At 45.4% G+C, this 15,249-nt stretch overlaps 1 pseudogene; it reads left to right on the forward strand.

The window, feature by feature from the left end:
• The first annotated feature begins 1,224 nt into the window (after positions 1-1,224).
• On the forward strand, positions 1,225-7,466 carry LOC119321274 (annotated as a pseudogene).
• The last annotated feature ends 7,783 nt before the right edge of the window (positions 7,467-15,249 follow it).

Consider the following 15,249-nt stretch of genomic DNA (forward strand, 5'->3'; position numbering starts at 1 on the left):
CTCTTCTCTTTCTTTTCCGTTGTCCCTCCGGTGCCATTCTAGATCTCGGGACGAGATCCTCTTGTAGTGGTGGAGTGTTGTAACGCCCCGAGACCGATGTGCCAGGTGTCGTTTAGTTATTCGTTGTTGTTGTCTTGTCATTGGCTTGCGTGTTGCATTTCATCATGTCATCATGTGCATTGCATCATCATGTTTTCAAAACTTGTTCCCGTCCGGGTCTCCTTGTTCCTTTCGTTGTCCGTTCTGAGCCCAGACATACTTGCACGCGCCCGCGGCACGTCCGAAATATTATTTTATTAGTGGCCGGAAAATGTTCTCGGAATGTGATGAGAGTTGTCGTGCGGTCTTATTATAGTGTAGGTAGACCGCCTGCCAAGTTTCATCGCATTCGGAGTCCGTTTGACGCCCCAACGGATAACTATAGCGTCAGTATAGCCGGTCTAATGTCGGACGTTTTCGGTCTCCGGAAACAGTTACCGGGCTGCACTCCTCTCCTCTCATCTCAGCCCAACCTCTCTTCACAGCCCACTAGCCCACCTATCTAAACCCCCCCTCCGTTCTGGTCCGTCAGATCACGATCGGAGGCTCCGGAACGGACAAAAATCCCCCTAACCTAGCCCCCTTGTCTATATATAGACCTTCCCCTTCCATTTTTGGGCATCCCTAGCCCCCCCACCTACCTCTAGCCGCCTCCCACCTCCATTTCCGCGCTGCACCACCCCTACCTCGCCACTTGGCGCCGCTTGTGCGGCCAGCGCCGCCGCAGCCGCCGCCCTCCACCACCAGGAAGCCGCCACGTCGCCCTGGCCTCCTCCCACCTTCCGCGGCCCTGCCAGGCCCGAGAGGGGCCCGCGGAGCCCATCTGCCGCGCGCGCCCGGCCTCCCGCAGCCTCCTCGATCCCGACCTGGATCAAGGGAGTCTACCCCTGCCGCACCATCTCCTCGCTGCCGGAGCCCGATCCCGAGCATGCTCGTCGCCGGCCGCCTTGAACCCAGGTCACGCCGCCGTCGCCTTTTCCTTTCCTCCCCGTCTCTCTTTCTCTCCCTAACCCCTCTGCTCTCCTCCTTGGTCAGCGCCGCCACCATGGCGCCTAACCCTCGCCCTCACCGGGAATGGGTCCCCGGAGCCCGATCCGGCCCCCACCACTCCAGATCCGTCGTCCCCGTCGATCCCCTGCCTCTCGCCGCCCGCCATCGCCATGGATCGCCGCTGGCGCCCCTGCCATGGCCTCGCTCGACCTCCTGTTGAGGGAGATGACGAGCGCCTGCCTCCACCTGACATGGGCCGCGTCCTGCGCGAGGCCCAGCGCCAGCCCCTCCTCTCTGCTGGGCCGCCGTGCCAGATCCGGCCCAGCCCCGCAGCCCCAAGCCGGCCTCCTCCCCACCGAATCGGGCCAAGCCCATGGGTGAGCCACCCCCCAGCGCCCCCCTGTTGTTTTTTTCCTTCCCCGCTGATGGGCTTGCCCCAGCTTCGGCCCGCGTCGTTTTTTTTCCAGATCGGCGATTTGTCTATTATTCCAGAGAGCAGCAGTTTTGCAGTTTAGTCCCCCTAGTTCATGCATTTAATAACTCACTAACCGTGCATCGGATTAAAATGTTTTATATATGAAACTTGCTCAGAATTTTGTGTAGATTAATAATATCCATCTTTCATCTATGTTTGAAATGTTAAAAATGTTGTTTGCATTAATTTACCCCTATGCCATGCTAAAATGATTTAATTCATAACTAAATAACCGTAACTCCAATTTTAATAAATTATATATGTAAATGGGGTAGGATTTTGCCTAGTTTAACATGGTGCACTCATCTTGCATGTTTAACAAGTCTAAAATAATGTTTAGGGCAGAACAGTACCAAATCTATAATATGCTCATGAGGAGTTTCCGGAATTGTTGTTCGTTGCTTCCGGCCTCATTTAAACTTGACTAGATAGGTAGTTTTACTTTGCTTCACCCTCTTGCCATGTTAATCAACATTTAATATTGTTGGGGTACATAAACGAGATCGAACTAAATAACTTGTTGTGGTGTTTCGTCAATATGCAACTCATTGCATATTGATCTCCACTTAATTTGTAGAACTGCTTGTGCACTTTGCCATGCCATGCTTCATTAAACCGGACATGCCTCATACTCGATTGTGCATCATGCCATGTTGATGTGTTGGTTGTTTACTATGTTGTGTGCTTCTTTTCTGGTGTTTGCTTCTTCGGGTTGGTTCCGGTTACGTCGCTTTTGTGAGGACCCGTTCGACTACGTCCGTTTGTCTTCTTCTTGGACTCGTTCTTCTTTCTTGCGGGATTTCAGGCAAGATGATCATACCCTCGAAATCACTACTATCTTTGCTATGCTAGTTTGCTCGCTCTTTTGCTATGCCAATGCTACGATGCCTACCATTTGCTTGTCAGCCTCCCAAATTGCCATGCTAAATTTCTAATCCACCATGTCCTAGCAAACCGTTGTTTGGCTATGTTACCGCTTTGCTCAGCCCCTCTTATAGCGTTGTTAGTTGCAGGTGAAGATTGAAGTTTGCTCCTTGTTGGAACATGGAGATGTTGTTCCTTGTTGGGACATGTTTACTTGTTGGGATATCACAATATATCTTATTTAATTAATGCATCTATATACTTGGTAAAGGGTGGAAGGCTCGGCCTTATGCCTGGTGTTTTGTTCCACTCTTGCCGCCCTAGTTTCCGTCATATCGGTGTTATGTTCCCGGATTTTGCGTTCCTTACGCGGTTGGGCTATTATGGGAACCCCTTGACAGTTCGCCTTAAGTAAAGCTTCTCCAGCAATGCCCAACATTGGTTTTACCTTTTGCCACCTAGCCTTTTCTTTTCCCTTGGGGGTTGCGCGCCCAAGGGTCATCATTATTTTACCCCCCGGGCCAGTGCTCCTCTGAGTGTTGGTCCAACTAAGCGATGTCCGAGGCTACCAGGGGCAACTCTGGGCTGGCTTACCCGACGTCTTGCTCATCCGGTGTGCCCTGAGAACGAGATATGTGCAGCTCCTATCGGGATTTGTCGGCACATCTGGGTGGTGTTGCTGGTTTAGTTTTACCCTGTCGAAATGTCTTGTTGTACCGGGATACCGAGTCTGATCGGAATGTCTCGGGTGGAGGTCTATTACTTCGTTGACCGTGAGAGCTTGTGATGGGCTAAGTTGGGACACCCCTGCAGGGATTTGAACTTTCGAAAGCCGTGCCCGCGGTTATGGGCAGATGGGAATTTGTTAATGTCCGGTTGTAGAAAACCCGAAGTTGACCTTATTTAAAATACATCAACCGCGTGCGTAACCGTGATGGTCTCTTCTCGGCGGAGTCCGGGAAGTGAACACGGTGTTGGAGTTATGTTTGACGTAAGTAGTTTCAGGATCACTTCTTGATCGCTACTAGCTTCACGACCGTGCCTTGCTTCTCTTCTCGCTCTCTTTTGCGAATGTAGCCACCATATATGCTAGTCGCTTGCTGCAGCCCCACCTCATTACTCCATCCTTCCTATAAGCTTAAATAGTCTTGATCTCGCGGGTGCGAGATTGCTGAGTCCCTGTGGCTCACAAATACTTCCAAAACCAGTTTGCAGGTGCCGATGAGTCTGTGCAGTTGACGCAACTAAGCTCAGGAGGAGCTCGATGAAGATCTTGTCCTTCATGTTGTTTCGTTTTAGTTGATCAGTAGTGGAGCCCAGTTGGGGTCGATCGGGGGCCTTTTGTCGCATTTGTGGTTCTTCTTTTATTTTGGCTCCGTAGCCGGGCCTTGTTTGTATCTGATTGATGTAATGCTTTATTCATGTAATTGGGTGAAGTGGCGATTGTAAGCCAACTATGTATCTCTTTCCCTTATTATATTACATGGGTTGTGTGAAGATTACCTCACTTGCGACATATGCCTTCAATGCGGTTATGCCTCTAAGTCGCGCCTCGACACGTGGGAGCTATAGTCGCATCGAGGGTGTTACAGGGGTCCACCGGGTGGGGCCACCTATCCCAGAGGGCCCCGTGGGCTGAAGTGGGAGGGGAACTAGCCCCTAGTGGGTTGGTGCGCCCCCCTTGGCCCCCCCGCGCCTAGAGTTGGAAACCCTAGGGTGAGGGTCGCACCACTTGCCTTGGGGGGCACTCCACCCCCCTGGCCACCGCCCCCTTAGGAGATTCCCATCTCCAGGGCCGCCCCCCCAGGGGGCCTATATAAAGGAGGGGGGAGGGAGGGCAGCTGTACCCTGAGTCTTGGCGCCTCCCTCCCCCTGCTACACCTCTTCCTCATCCCGCAGCTGCTTGGCGAAGCCCTGCCGGAGTCTTGCTGCATCCACCACCATGCCGTCGTGCTGCTGGATCTTCATCAACCTCTCCTTCCCCCTTGCTGGATAAAGATGGAGGAGACGTCACGCTAACCGTACTTGTGTTGAACGCGGAGGCGCCATCCGTTCGGCGCTAGGATCTCCGGTGATAGGATCACGACGAGAACGACTCCCTCAACCCCGTTCTCTTGAACGCTTCCGCACGCGATCTACAAGTGGTATGTAGATGCATATCTCTCTCTAGTTGCTAGATGAACTCATAGATGGATCTTGGTGAACGTAGGAATTTTTTTATTTTATGAAACGTTCCCCAGCACAGTAATGTTAAACGGTTTAGAATTGTGGCGCCAAAGTCGTTTTTAAAACGTCGCGGAACATATGAGATGTTCCAAGGGCTGAAATTGGGATTTCAGGCTCGTGCCCACATCAATAGGTATGAGACCTCTGACGAGTTTCTTAGCCTACAAACTAAGGGAGAAAAGCTCAATCGTTGATCATGTGCTCAGATTGTCTGAGTACTACAATCACTTGAATCGAGTGGGAGTTAATCTTCCAGATGAGATAGTGATGGTTCTCCAAAGTCACTGCCACCAAGCTACTAGAGCTTCTGATGAACTATAACATATCAGGGATAGACATGATGACCCTTGAGCAATTCGCGATGTTTGACACCACGAAAGTAGAAATCAAGTAGGAGCATCAATTGTTGATGGTTAGTAAAACCACTAGTTTCAAGAAGGGCAAGAAGGGATACTTCATGAAATAGCAAATCAGTTGCTGCTCTAGTGAAGAAACCCAGGGTTGAACCCAAACCCGAGACTAAGTGCTTCTGTAATAAGGGGAATGGTCACTAGAGCAGAATTACCCTAGATACTTGGTAGATGAGAAGGCTGGCAAGGTCGACAGAAGTATATTGGATATACATTATATTAATGTGTACTTTACTAGTACTCCTAGTAGCACCATGGTAATAGATACCGGTTCGGTTGCTAAGTGTTAGTTGCTCGAAATAAAAAGCTACAGAATAAACGGAGACTAGCTAAAGGCGAGGTGACGGTATGTGTTGGAAGTATTTCCAAGGTTGATGTGATCAAACATCGCATGCTCCCTCTACCATCAGGATCGGTGTTAAACCTAAATAATTGTTATTTGGTGCTTGCATTGAGCATATACATGATTGGATTAGGTCTATAGCAATACAGTTATTCATTTAAGGAGAATAATGGTTACTCTGTTTATTTGAATAATACCTTCAATGGTCTTGCACCTAAAATGAATGGTTTATTGAATCTCGATCGTAGTGATACACATGTTCATGCCAAAAGATATAAGATAGTAATGATAGTACCACCTACTTGTGGCACTGTCATGTAAGTCATATTGGTATAAAACGCATGAAGAAGCTCCATGTTGATGGATCTTTGGACTCACTCGTTTTTTGAAAGGTTTGAGACATGCGAACCATGTCTATTGGTATGTACGCATGAAGAAACTCCATGCAGATGGATCGTTTGGACTCACTTGATTTTGAATCACTTGAGACATGCAAATCATACCACATGGGCAAGATGACTGAAAAGCCTCATTTTCAGTAAGATGGAACAAGAGAGCAACTTGTTGGAAGTAATACATTTTGATGTGTGCAATCCAATGAGTGTTGAGGCACGCAGTGGATATCTTTATGTTCTTGCTTCACAGATGATTTGAGTAGATGCTAAGTATATTTACTTGATGAAACACAAGTCTGAATTATTGAAAGGTTCAAGTAATTTCAGAGTGAAGTTGAAAATCTTCGTGACAAGAGGATAAAATGTCTATGATATGATCATAGAGATGAATATCTGAGTTGCGAGTTTGGTACACAATTAAGACATTGTGGAAATTGTTTCACAATTAATACCGCCTGGAATACCATAGTGTGATGGTGTGTCCGAACATCATAACTGCACACTACTAGGGAAAACCTTATACACAGAAGTTTATCAGTAGCGCGATTTAAAAATGGACGCTACTGCTAATTAGTAGTAGAGAGGGGTATAAAAACCGCGCTACTACGAAGTTGATAGTAGTAGCGAGGGGTATAAACCTGTGCTGCTACTAAATGGTCTCCAACAATGCCCCCGGGATAGGCCATAGTAGTAGCGAGGGGTACAAAACTGGCGCTACTACTAAGTATGTAGTAGTAGCGCAGGTAAGACCCCACGCTACTACTAAGCGTGTCCACCCCGGCCCGATCCACACTCCGAACCCCCGATCCACCTCACCCCACCAACCGTCATCCCACTCCACCCTCCCCCGTCTAAAATAAATCCACCTCCGATCCAGATCCCCTCCTCCTCCTCCCGCGGACGCACGGTGCGCCAGTCGCACTTCTTCCGTGACCTCACCTCCCCCGTCCCCCATGGAGCAGCAGAGGAGGGAGAACAGGCGCCCAGATCCGCCCTTCTCCGGCCTGCGACAACACTAGCCATGGCGCGACCCAGCAGGTGAGGAGGGACACCAGAAGTGAGGGGGTGACGGCCATGGGCAGCTACAATGCGTTCCTGGAGACCACGCTACCGCCGGAGCACCGCATCTACGACCCGGACGTGGAGCCGTTGTAGTCGGCCACGACCACGTTCCTCACGGCGTTCCCCCGGGGTTCCGCCATCGAGGTGCTGGATGTGTACAGTGGCCCTCCCATGGATGTCTTCAAGTTCCGGCACTGGGGCTACATGGAGGGCCCATTCAAGGGCCACCCTCCGCACTGCCGCCGCATCGAGTTCTTCGGCGTCCATGTCTTCCACGTAAGTTTATTTGACAGTAATTAATGGTGTATTATTGGTTTTGTTCAAAGAAAAGTGACCTGCAACCCTGTGATGATATATAGGTCGATGAAGACACCAAGGTGGAGAAGGCAGGTTCTTCTACGGGCGTGGCAACTTCCTCGCAAGCTTCTTGTCTGTGCCTGCTACTTCTGCTTCTGCTGCATCGGCTTTAGGTTGCCCTGTGATGAGAGGAGATTGAAGCGCGACGGAATCGACGAAACATGCTTGTCACTAGCTAGTATTGTCTTTAGGCTCTCTCTCTCTCGGGAGGACGCCGCCCTTCCTCTGCTCCCTGTCCAAGCAAGCGAGCTCTGGATCCACCCCCACAACCACGGCATCGGCACCGGCACCGGAGGCCGTGGAGATGTAGCTCTGTCGTGCAGTCGTCGAGCCAAGGTACTCACTCCCCTCTTCCTTTTGCTTCTCTCATGGGTCATCAAATTTGCTTGCTACAGAAACATTAGAGAGGACAAGTCAATAAAACTGAACCTTTCTTCAGAGACGAGATGAGAGGAGAAAAGTTTGATATTTTCCTGTGATTGGAGACAGTAGGAAAATTTGACACTTGCGGAAATGCCAAGCTGATTAGGCATAGGAACCCAATCCATCCTGATTAGGGAGAGCCACTAGTAATTGCAGCAGACTTGACTTTGCACTCGTACATTCAGTCGAATGAATATATGCATCACTCTTTGTTTGGCATGCCAAAACTGAGACGTGCAGATTCATCCATTTCTAAGCATCACCAATCCTGATCAGTTCCTAATGTAGATTTGGAGTTGGACACAGTAGAAACAACACACGCAACTTGACTTGATTCAGTCGGTTAATTTTACTGCTGTAGGTGTATCATGTGCCTTACTTCCTAAAGTTGGATCATCACCGACAGTGTATAATTTTTTTGTTCGATTTGGATGCAGTAGTAGCGCTCTGTGGGGGACATCAACATCAACCTCGACGGTTCGGTCGTCTACTCCTACCACCATGACTCCCCGCAAAAGGTCGATCTCTCTCTCTATCTCTCAGCTGTGAGCTAGTTCCTAATACTATTCCTATTAAGAATCCAATCCATCCTGGGGAGAGCCACTGTAGGTACTACAACACACCTTCTTTATGGATATTAACATGCCTGTCTGAAAAACATACATAGTAGGTGACACTAGTAACTCAACAAACTTGACTTTGCACTTGTACGCACAGACAAATGAATCTACGTCATTCATTGTTTGGCATGTCAAAACTGAGACATGCAGATTCATTTGCAAGCATCACTGATGTAGATCAGTTCCTTCTCTGTTTGTTGGAAACTGAGCTTTCTTCTCTGTTTGGTTGGTGCAGTGATGAGCGAGCAACTTTGGCAAGCACCAGACCAACTGGAAGGCAGGCCCCATCATAGCCAAGAGCATGCCGAAGAAGGCGGCGGCGTATGTATGGTGCTTGCTTCTTCTAAGCCGTCGTCTTATGTCATGCTTGTAGTGTGTGGTGGCTGTATATATATGGTGATGATTTTATTTGTTTCTTCCATTTGGATGCAACAGATGTGGTCCATGGATGTTAGAATGAGGAACTGTATGATAGTAGATACGACAACAGTGTAATAGTATAATCAGGAATAACGCCATTTCCATCACTATTGTGTTTTCTTGAACTGTCTACAAAAAATTGAATTTGTTGATTTTATTTTTTTAATTCCTAATTCGTCAGTAGTGGCGCGGGGACAAATTTGCACGCTACTGGTATTTCATTAGTAGTAGCGTGGGTTCATAATAGTAGTAGCATGGGTGGAAACACGCGACTACTAACTTTGTTAGTAGTAGCGCGGGTTGAACCCATGCTACTACTAACTATTAGCTGTAGCGCGATACTAGTAGCGCGGGTACCCGCGCTGCTAGTAGCCATTTTACCCGCGCTGCTAGTAGCCTTTTCCCTATTAGTGGCACCCTATTGGATATGGTGCATACCATGATGTCTCTTATCAAATTACCACTATCGTTTATGGGTTAGGCATTAGAGACAACCGCATTCACTTTAAATAGGGCACCACGCAATTCTGTTGAGACGACACCATATGAACTGTGGTTTAGAGAAACCTAAGTTGTCGTTTCTTAAAAGTTTGGGGCTGCGACGCATATGTGAAAAAGTTTTAGGCTGATAAGCTCAAACCCAAAGCGGATAAATGCATCTTCATAGGACACCCAAAATCAGTTGGGTATACCTCCTGTCTCAGTTCCGGAAGCAAAAGGGATTGTTTCTAGAATCGGGTCCTTTCTCAAGGAAAAGTTTCTCTCGAAAGAATTGAGTGGGAGGATGGTGGAGACTTGATAAGGTTATTGAACCGTCACTTCAACTAGTGTGTAGCAGGGCACAGGAAGTTGTTCCTATGGCGCCTACCCCAATTGAGGAGGAAGCTGGTGATAGTGATCATGAAACTTCGGATCAAGTCACTACCAGACCTCGTAGGTAGACAAGGATGCGTACTACTTCAGAGTGGTACGTTAATCCTATCTTGGAGGTCATGTTGCTAGACAACAATGAACCTACGAGCTGTGGAGAAGCAATGGTGGGCCTGGATTCTGACAAATGGCTCGAGGCCATAAAATCTGAGAGAGGATTCATGTATGAAAACAAAGTGTAGACTTTGGAAGAACTACTTGATGGTCGTAAGGTTGTTGGGTACAGATGGATTTTAAAAGAAAGACGGACAATGATGGTAAGTGTCACCATTAAGAAAGCTTGACTTGTCGCTAAGATGTTTTTTGACAAGTTCAAGGAGTTGACTACGATGAGACTTTCTCACTCGTAGTGATGCTATGAGTCTGTTGGAATTGTATTAGCAGTTACTGCATGGTTTATGAAATCTTGTAGATAGGATGTCAAAAACCATTGTTTCCTCGACGATTTTCTTGAGGAAAGGTTGTATGTGATACAACCGGAAGGTTTTGTCAATCCTAAAAGATGCTGACAAGTATGCAAAACTCCACCAATCCTTATAAGGACTGGAGTGAGCATCTCGGAGTTGGAATATACACTTTGATGAGATGATCAAAGTTTTTGGGTTCATACAAAGTTTACGAGAAACTTGTATTTCCAAAGAAGTGAGTGGGAGCACTATAGCATTTCTGATGAGTATATGTTGTTGACATATTGTGGATCGGAAATGATGTAGAATTTTTGGAAAGCATATAGGGTTATTTGAAAAGTGTTTTTCAATGGAAAACCTGGATTAAGCTACTTGAACATCGCTTAATAGTACTTTCAAATGAACACATACCGTGACAAGATTTTGAAGGAGTTCAAAATAGACTGGCAAAGAAGGAGTTCTTGGCTGTATTATAAGGTGTGAGTATTGGGTAAGACTCAAGACCTGACCACGGCAGAAGATCGAGAAAGGACGAAGGTCGTCCCCTATGCTTTAGATGTAGGCTCTACAGTATGCTATGCTGTGTACCGCACCTGAAGTGTGCCTTGCCATGAGTCAGTCAAGGGGAACAAGAGTGATCCAGGAATGGATCACAGGACAACGGTCAAAAGTTATCCTTAGTAACTAGTGGACTAAGGAATTTTCTCGATTATGGAGGTGGTAAAAGAGTTCGTCGTAAAGGGTTACGCTGATGCAAACTTTGACACTAATCCAGATTATTCTGAGTAGTAAACCGGATTCGTATAGTAGAACAGTTATTTGGAATAGCTCCAAATAGCGCATGGTAGTTGCATCTACAAGATGACATAGAGATTTGTAAAACACATAGGGATCTGAAAGGTACAAACCCGTTGACTAATAACCTCTCTCACAAGCAAGATATGATCAAACCCCATGGGTGTTGGATTCATTACGATCACATAGTGGTGTGAACTAGATTATTGACTCTAGTGCAAGTGCGAGACTGTTGGAAATATGCCCTAGAGGCAATAATAAAATGGTTATTATTGTATTTCCTTGTTCATGATAATTGTCTATTGTTCATGCTATAATTGTATTTACTGGAAACCGTAATACATGTGTGAATACATAGACCATAATATGTCCCTAGTGAGCCTCTAGTTGACTAGCTCATTGATAAATAGATGGTTATGGTTTCCTGACCATGGACATTTGATGTCATTGATAACGGGATCACATTATTAGGAGAATGATGTGATGGACAAGACCCAAATCCTAAGCATAGCACAAGATCGTGTAGTTCGTTTGCTAAAGCTTTTCTAACGTCAAGTATCATTTCCTTAGACTATGAGATTGTGTAACTCCCGGATACCGTAGGAGTGCTTTGGGTGTACCAAACGTCACAACGTAACTGGGTGGCTATAAAGGTGCACTACAGGTATCTCCGAAAGTGTCTGTTGGGTTGGCACGAATTGAGACTGGGATTTATCACTCCATATGACGGAGAGGTATCTCTGGGCCCACTCGATAATGCATCATCATAATGAGCTCAATGTGACTAAGTAGTTAGTCACGGGATCATGCATTGCGGAACGAGTAAAGTGAGTTGCCGGTAACGAGATTGAACGAGGTATTGGGATACCGACGATCGAACCTCGGGCAAGTAACGTACCGATTGACAAAGGGAATTGTATACGTGATTGATTGAATCCCCGACATCGTGGTTCATCCGATGAGATCATCATGGAACATGTGGGAGCCAATATGGGTATCCAGATCCCGCTATTGGTTATTGGCCAGAGAACGTCTCGGTCATGTCTGCATGATTCCCGAACCCGTAGGGTCTACACACTTAAGGTTCGGTGACGCTAGAGTTGTTATGGGAAATAGTATGTGGTTACCGAAGGTTGTTCAGAGTCCTAGATGAGATCCCGGACGTCACGAGGAGTTCCGGAATGGTCCGGAGGTGAAGATTTATATATGGGAAGTCCAGTTTCAGTCGCCGGAATGATTTCGAGGGTTATCGGTATTGTACTGGGACCATCGAAAGGTGTCCGGGGGTCCAGCAGGTGGGGCCACTTGCCCCGAGGACTTGATGGGCTGAATATGGGAGGGAACCAGCCCCTATTGGGTTGGTGCGCCCCTCCCCAAGGGCCCAAGGCGACTAGGGTTGGAAACCCTAGGGGAGGGGGTTGCCTCCACCTTGCTTGGGGGGAAAGCCTCCCCTCCTAGCCGCCGCCCCCCTCTAGATGGGATCTAGAGGGGCCGGCCCCCTCTCCCCTTCACCCTATAAATAGAGGGAGGGTGGGAGGGGTGCAGCACCCTTGCTTTTGGCGCAGCCCCTCCCTCCTCCAACTCTTTCTCCTCCTCCGTAGTGCTTGGCGAAGCCCTGCAGGAATACCACGAGCTCCACCACCACCATGCCGTCGTGCTGTCGGAGTTCTCCCTTAACTTCTCCTCTCCCCTTGCTGGATCAAGAAGGAGGAGACGTCCCCAGGCTGTACGTGTGTTGAACGTTGAGGTGCCGTCCGTTCGGTGCTAGATCGGATCTTCCGCGATTTGAATCGCCGCGAGTACGATTCCATCAACCGTGTTCTTGTAACGCTTCCGCTTAGCGATCTTCAAGGGTATGAAGATGCACTCCCTCTCTCTCTTGTTGCTAGAATCTCCATAGATTGATCTTGGTGATGTGTAGAAAATTTTGAATTTCTGCTACGTTCCCCAACATTTTCCATTATATTTAATCTCTTTTCCATATTATTTAATCTCGTTTACATCTTACTAGTTTATGATCTATAAACCAAAAATATTTACTTTACCGTTTCTCTATCTCTATCAAATCTCACTTTTGCAAGTGACCGTGAAGGGATTGACAACCCCTTTATCGCGTTGGGTGCAAGTTGTTGATTGTTTGTGCAGGTATTCGGTGACTTGTGCATTGTCTCCTACTAGATTGATACCTTGGTTCTCAAAACTGAGGGAAATACTTATGCTACTTTGCTGCATCACCCTTTCCTCTTCAAGGGAAAACCAACGCAAGCTCAAGAGGTAGGAAGAAGGATTTCTGGCATCATTATCGGGGAGATCTACGTTAAGTCAAGCCATACCAAGTACCCATCATAAACTCTTCTCCCTTGCATTACATTATTCTCCATTCGCCTCTCGTTTTCCTCTCCCCCACTTCTAAAAAGATTTTCAAAAAGATTTGCCTTTTCTTCGCCTTCTTCCCGTATGTCTTTTCGTTTGTTTTCCATGTGCCTTCGTTTACTTGCATCTTTGCTTGCTAAAAATCTATTGTTATGGATCCACTTAATGTGTTTTACTTGGATCATCTTCGATTTATTTGTGCTCGTGCTAAAACCCCAACTAAATAGTTTGATGTGTCACTATTTCTCTGAAAAAGGGAGACTCTTATGGAATCAAATAAACAGTTTGATGTGTTATGCTTGGAATCTTTGTGAAATTCATGATTTTACTTGTTGCTCTAAGAACCCTAAAAAACACCTTCCCTACCTATGTGAGTTTAATGATAATGAAATCTTATCTTCTTATGCAAAGGGTGTTTATAGTTACTATGATATCGAACAAATTGAAGAATTTTTTGCTTTTAAGGGTGCTTATGAAGTTGCTTCATTGATAGAAAAGTATGATATTACTCTCTACAAATCTGAAAATTTTGAAATACTTAATATTGCTATGAAAACTATGCTCATAATGTCTATGTCAAAGAATTTATTGAAAGAATGGCCGTTGCTTTGGAAGAAAATAATGATATGCATGAATCTATAGATAATTATGATTCCGATGATTTGATTGAAATGTCCTTTGATGAACATGATGCTTGCTATTCTTGTGGCCATGATGCCAATATTTATGGAGATGAATTTGCTATAGTCCCTTATGTTAAACATGAGATTGTTGCTATTGCACCCATACTTGATAATTCCTTCAATGAAAAGCATGATTGCAATGATTTTACTATAAATACTATTGATGTCAATTGTGCTAATAATATGCAAAACCCTAATCTTGGGGTGCTAGTTTTGCTATGTCCACTACTTGTTGCAATGATCATGATTGGGGTGATTCTTCTTATGATCTTGAAATTTTATTTAAGCCCCATGATGAATATGAGATTGATAATAATGTTTGCAATAATATTAAAGTGGGTTTGGAAGAGTGTCAACTTTAAATCACACATATTTGGAGAATGTTCAATCTTATGAAATTTTTGATAAAAGTGGGTTTGGAGAGGTCATGACTTTAGTTAATATCAATACCACTATTTTGGAAGAGTGTAAACTTCGCATGCATGTTGATCATGTTGAGAATATGTTATGTGATAGCTATATTGTTGAATTTGCTTATGATCCTACATGTAATTATTATGAGAGAGGAAAATATCGTTGTAGAAATTTTCATGTTACTAAATTACCTCTCTTCATGTTGAGATTGCTATCGTCTCTTTCTTTTTCCTTGCATATGCTAGTTTTTGCTTGCTTTGATAATTTGTTTGCTTATAAAATTCCTATGCATAGGAAGTATGTTAGAGTTAAGTGTGTTTGTCACATGTTTTATGATGCTCTCTTCGTGTTTCAATTGCTATCTTTCTTGCGAGCATCATTAAAATTATCACTGCCTAGCTAAGGGCGTTAAACGATAGCGCCTTTCGGGAGGCAACCCAATTTTATTTTTGTTCTTTGCTTTTTGCTCCTGTTTAGTAATAAATAATTCATCTAGCCTCTGGTTAGACGTGGTTTTAATTTTTAATTAGTGTTTGTGCCAAGTAGAACCTTTGGGAAGACTTGGGTGAAAGTTGATTTGATCTTGCTGAAAAACAGAAACTTTTGCGCCCACGAGATTATTTGTCATTTTTAACAGAAGAGTGATTTTGAGTTGATTATTTTTGCATAAGATTAATATATATAAATTTTTCGCGTCCACCAATTTATTTCAGAATTTGTGGAGTTACAGAAGTATTTGAGAGTTATAGATTACTACAGGCTATTCTGTTTTTGACAGTTTCTGTTTTCCGCGTGTTGTTTGCTTATTTTGATGAATCTATGGGTAGTATCGAGCAGCATGAACCATGGAGAAGTTGGAATACAGTAGATATTACACCAATATAAATAAATAATGAGTTTGCAACAGTACCTTAAGGTGGTGATTTACTTTCTTATACTAACGGAGCTCATGAGATTTTCTATCGAGTTTTGTGTTGTGAAGTTTTCAAGTTTTGGGCAAGGATTTGATGGACTATGGAATAA

Source organism: Triticum dicoccoides, chromosome 6B (genome assembly GCF_002162155.2).
Source record: "Triticum dicoccoides isolate Atlit2015 ecotype Zavitan chromosome 6B, WEW_v2.0, whole genome shotgun sequence".
Lineage (NCBI taxonomy): Eukaryota > Viridiplantae > Streptophyta > Magnoliopsida > Poales > Poaceae > Triticum > Triticum dicoccoides.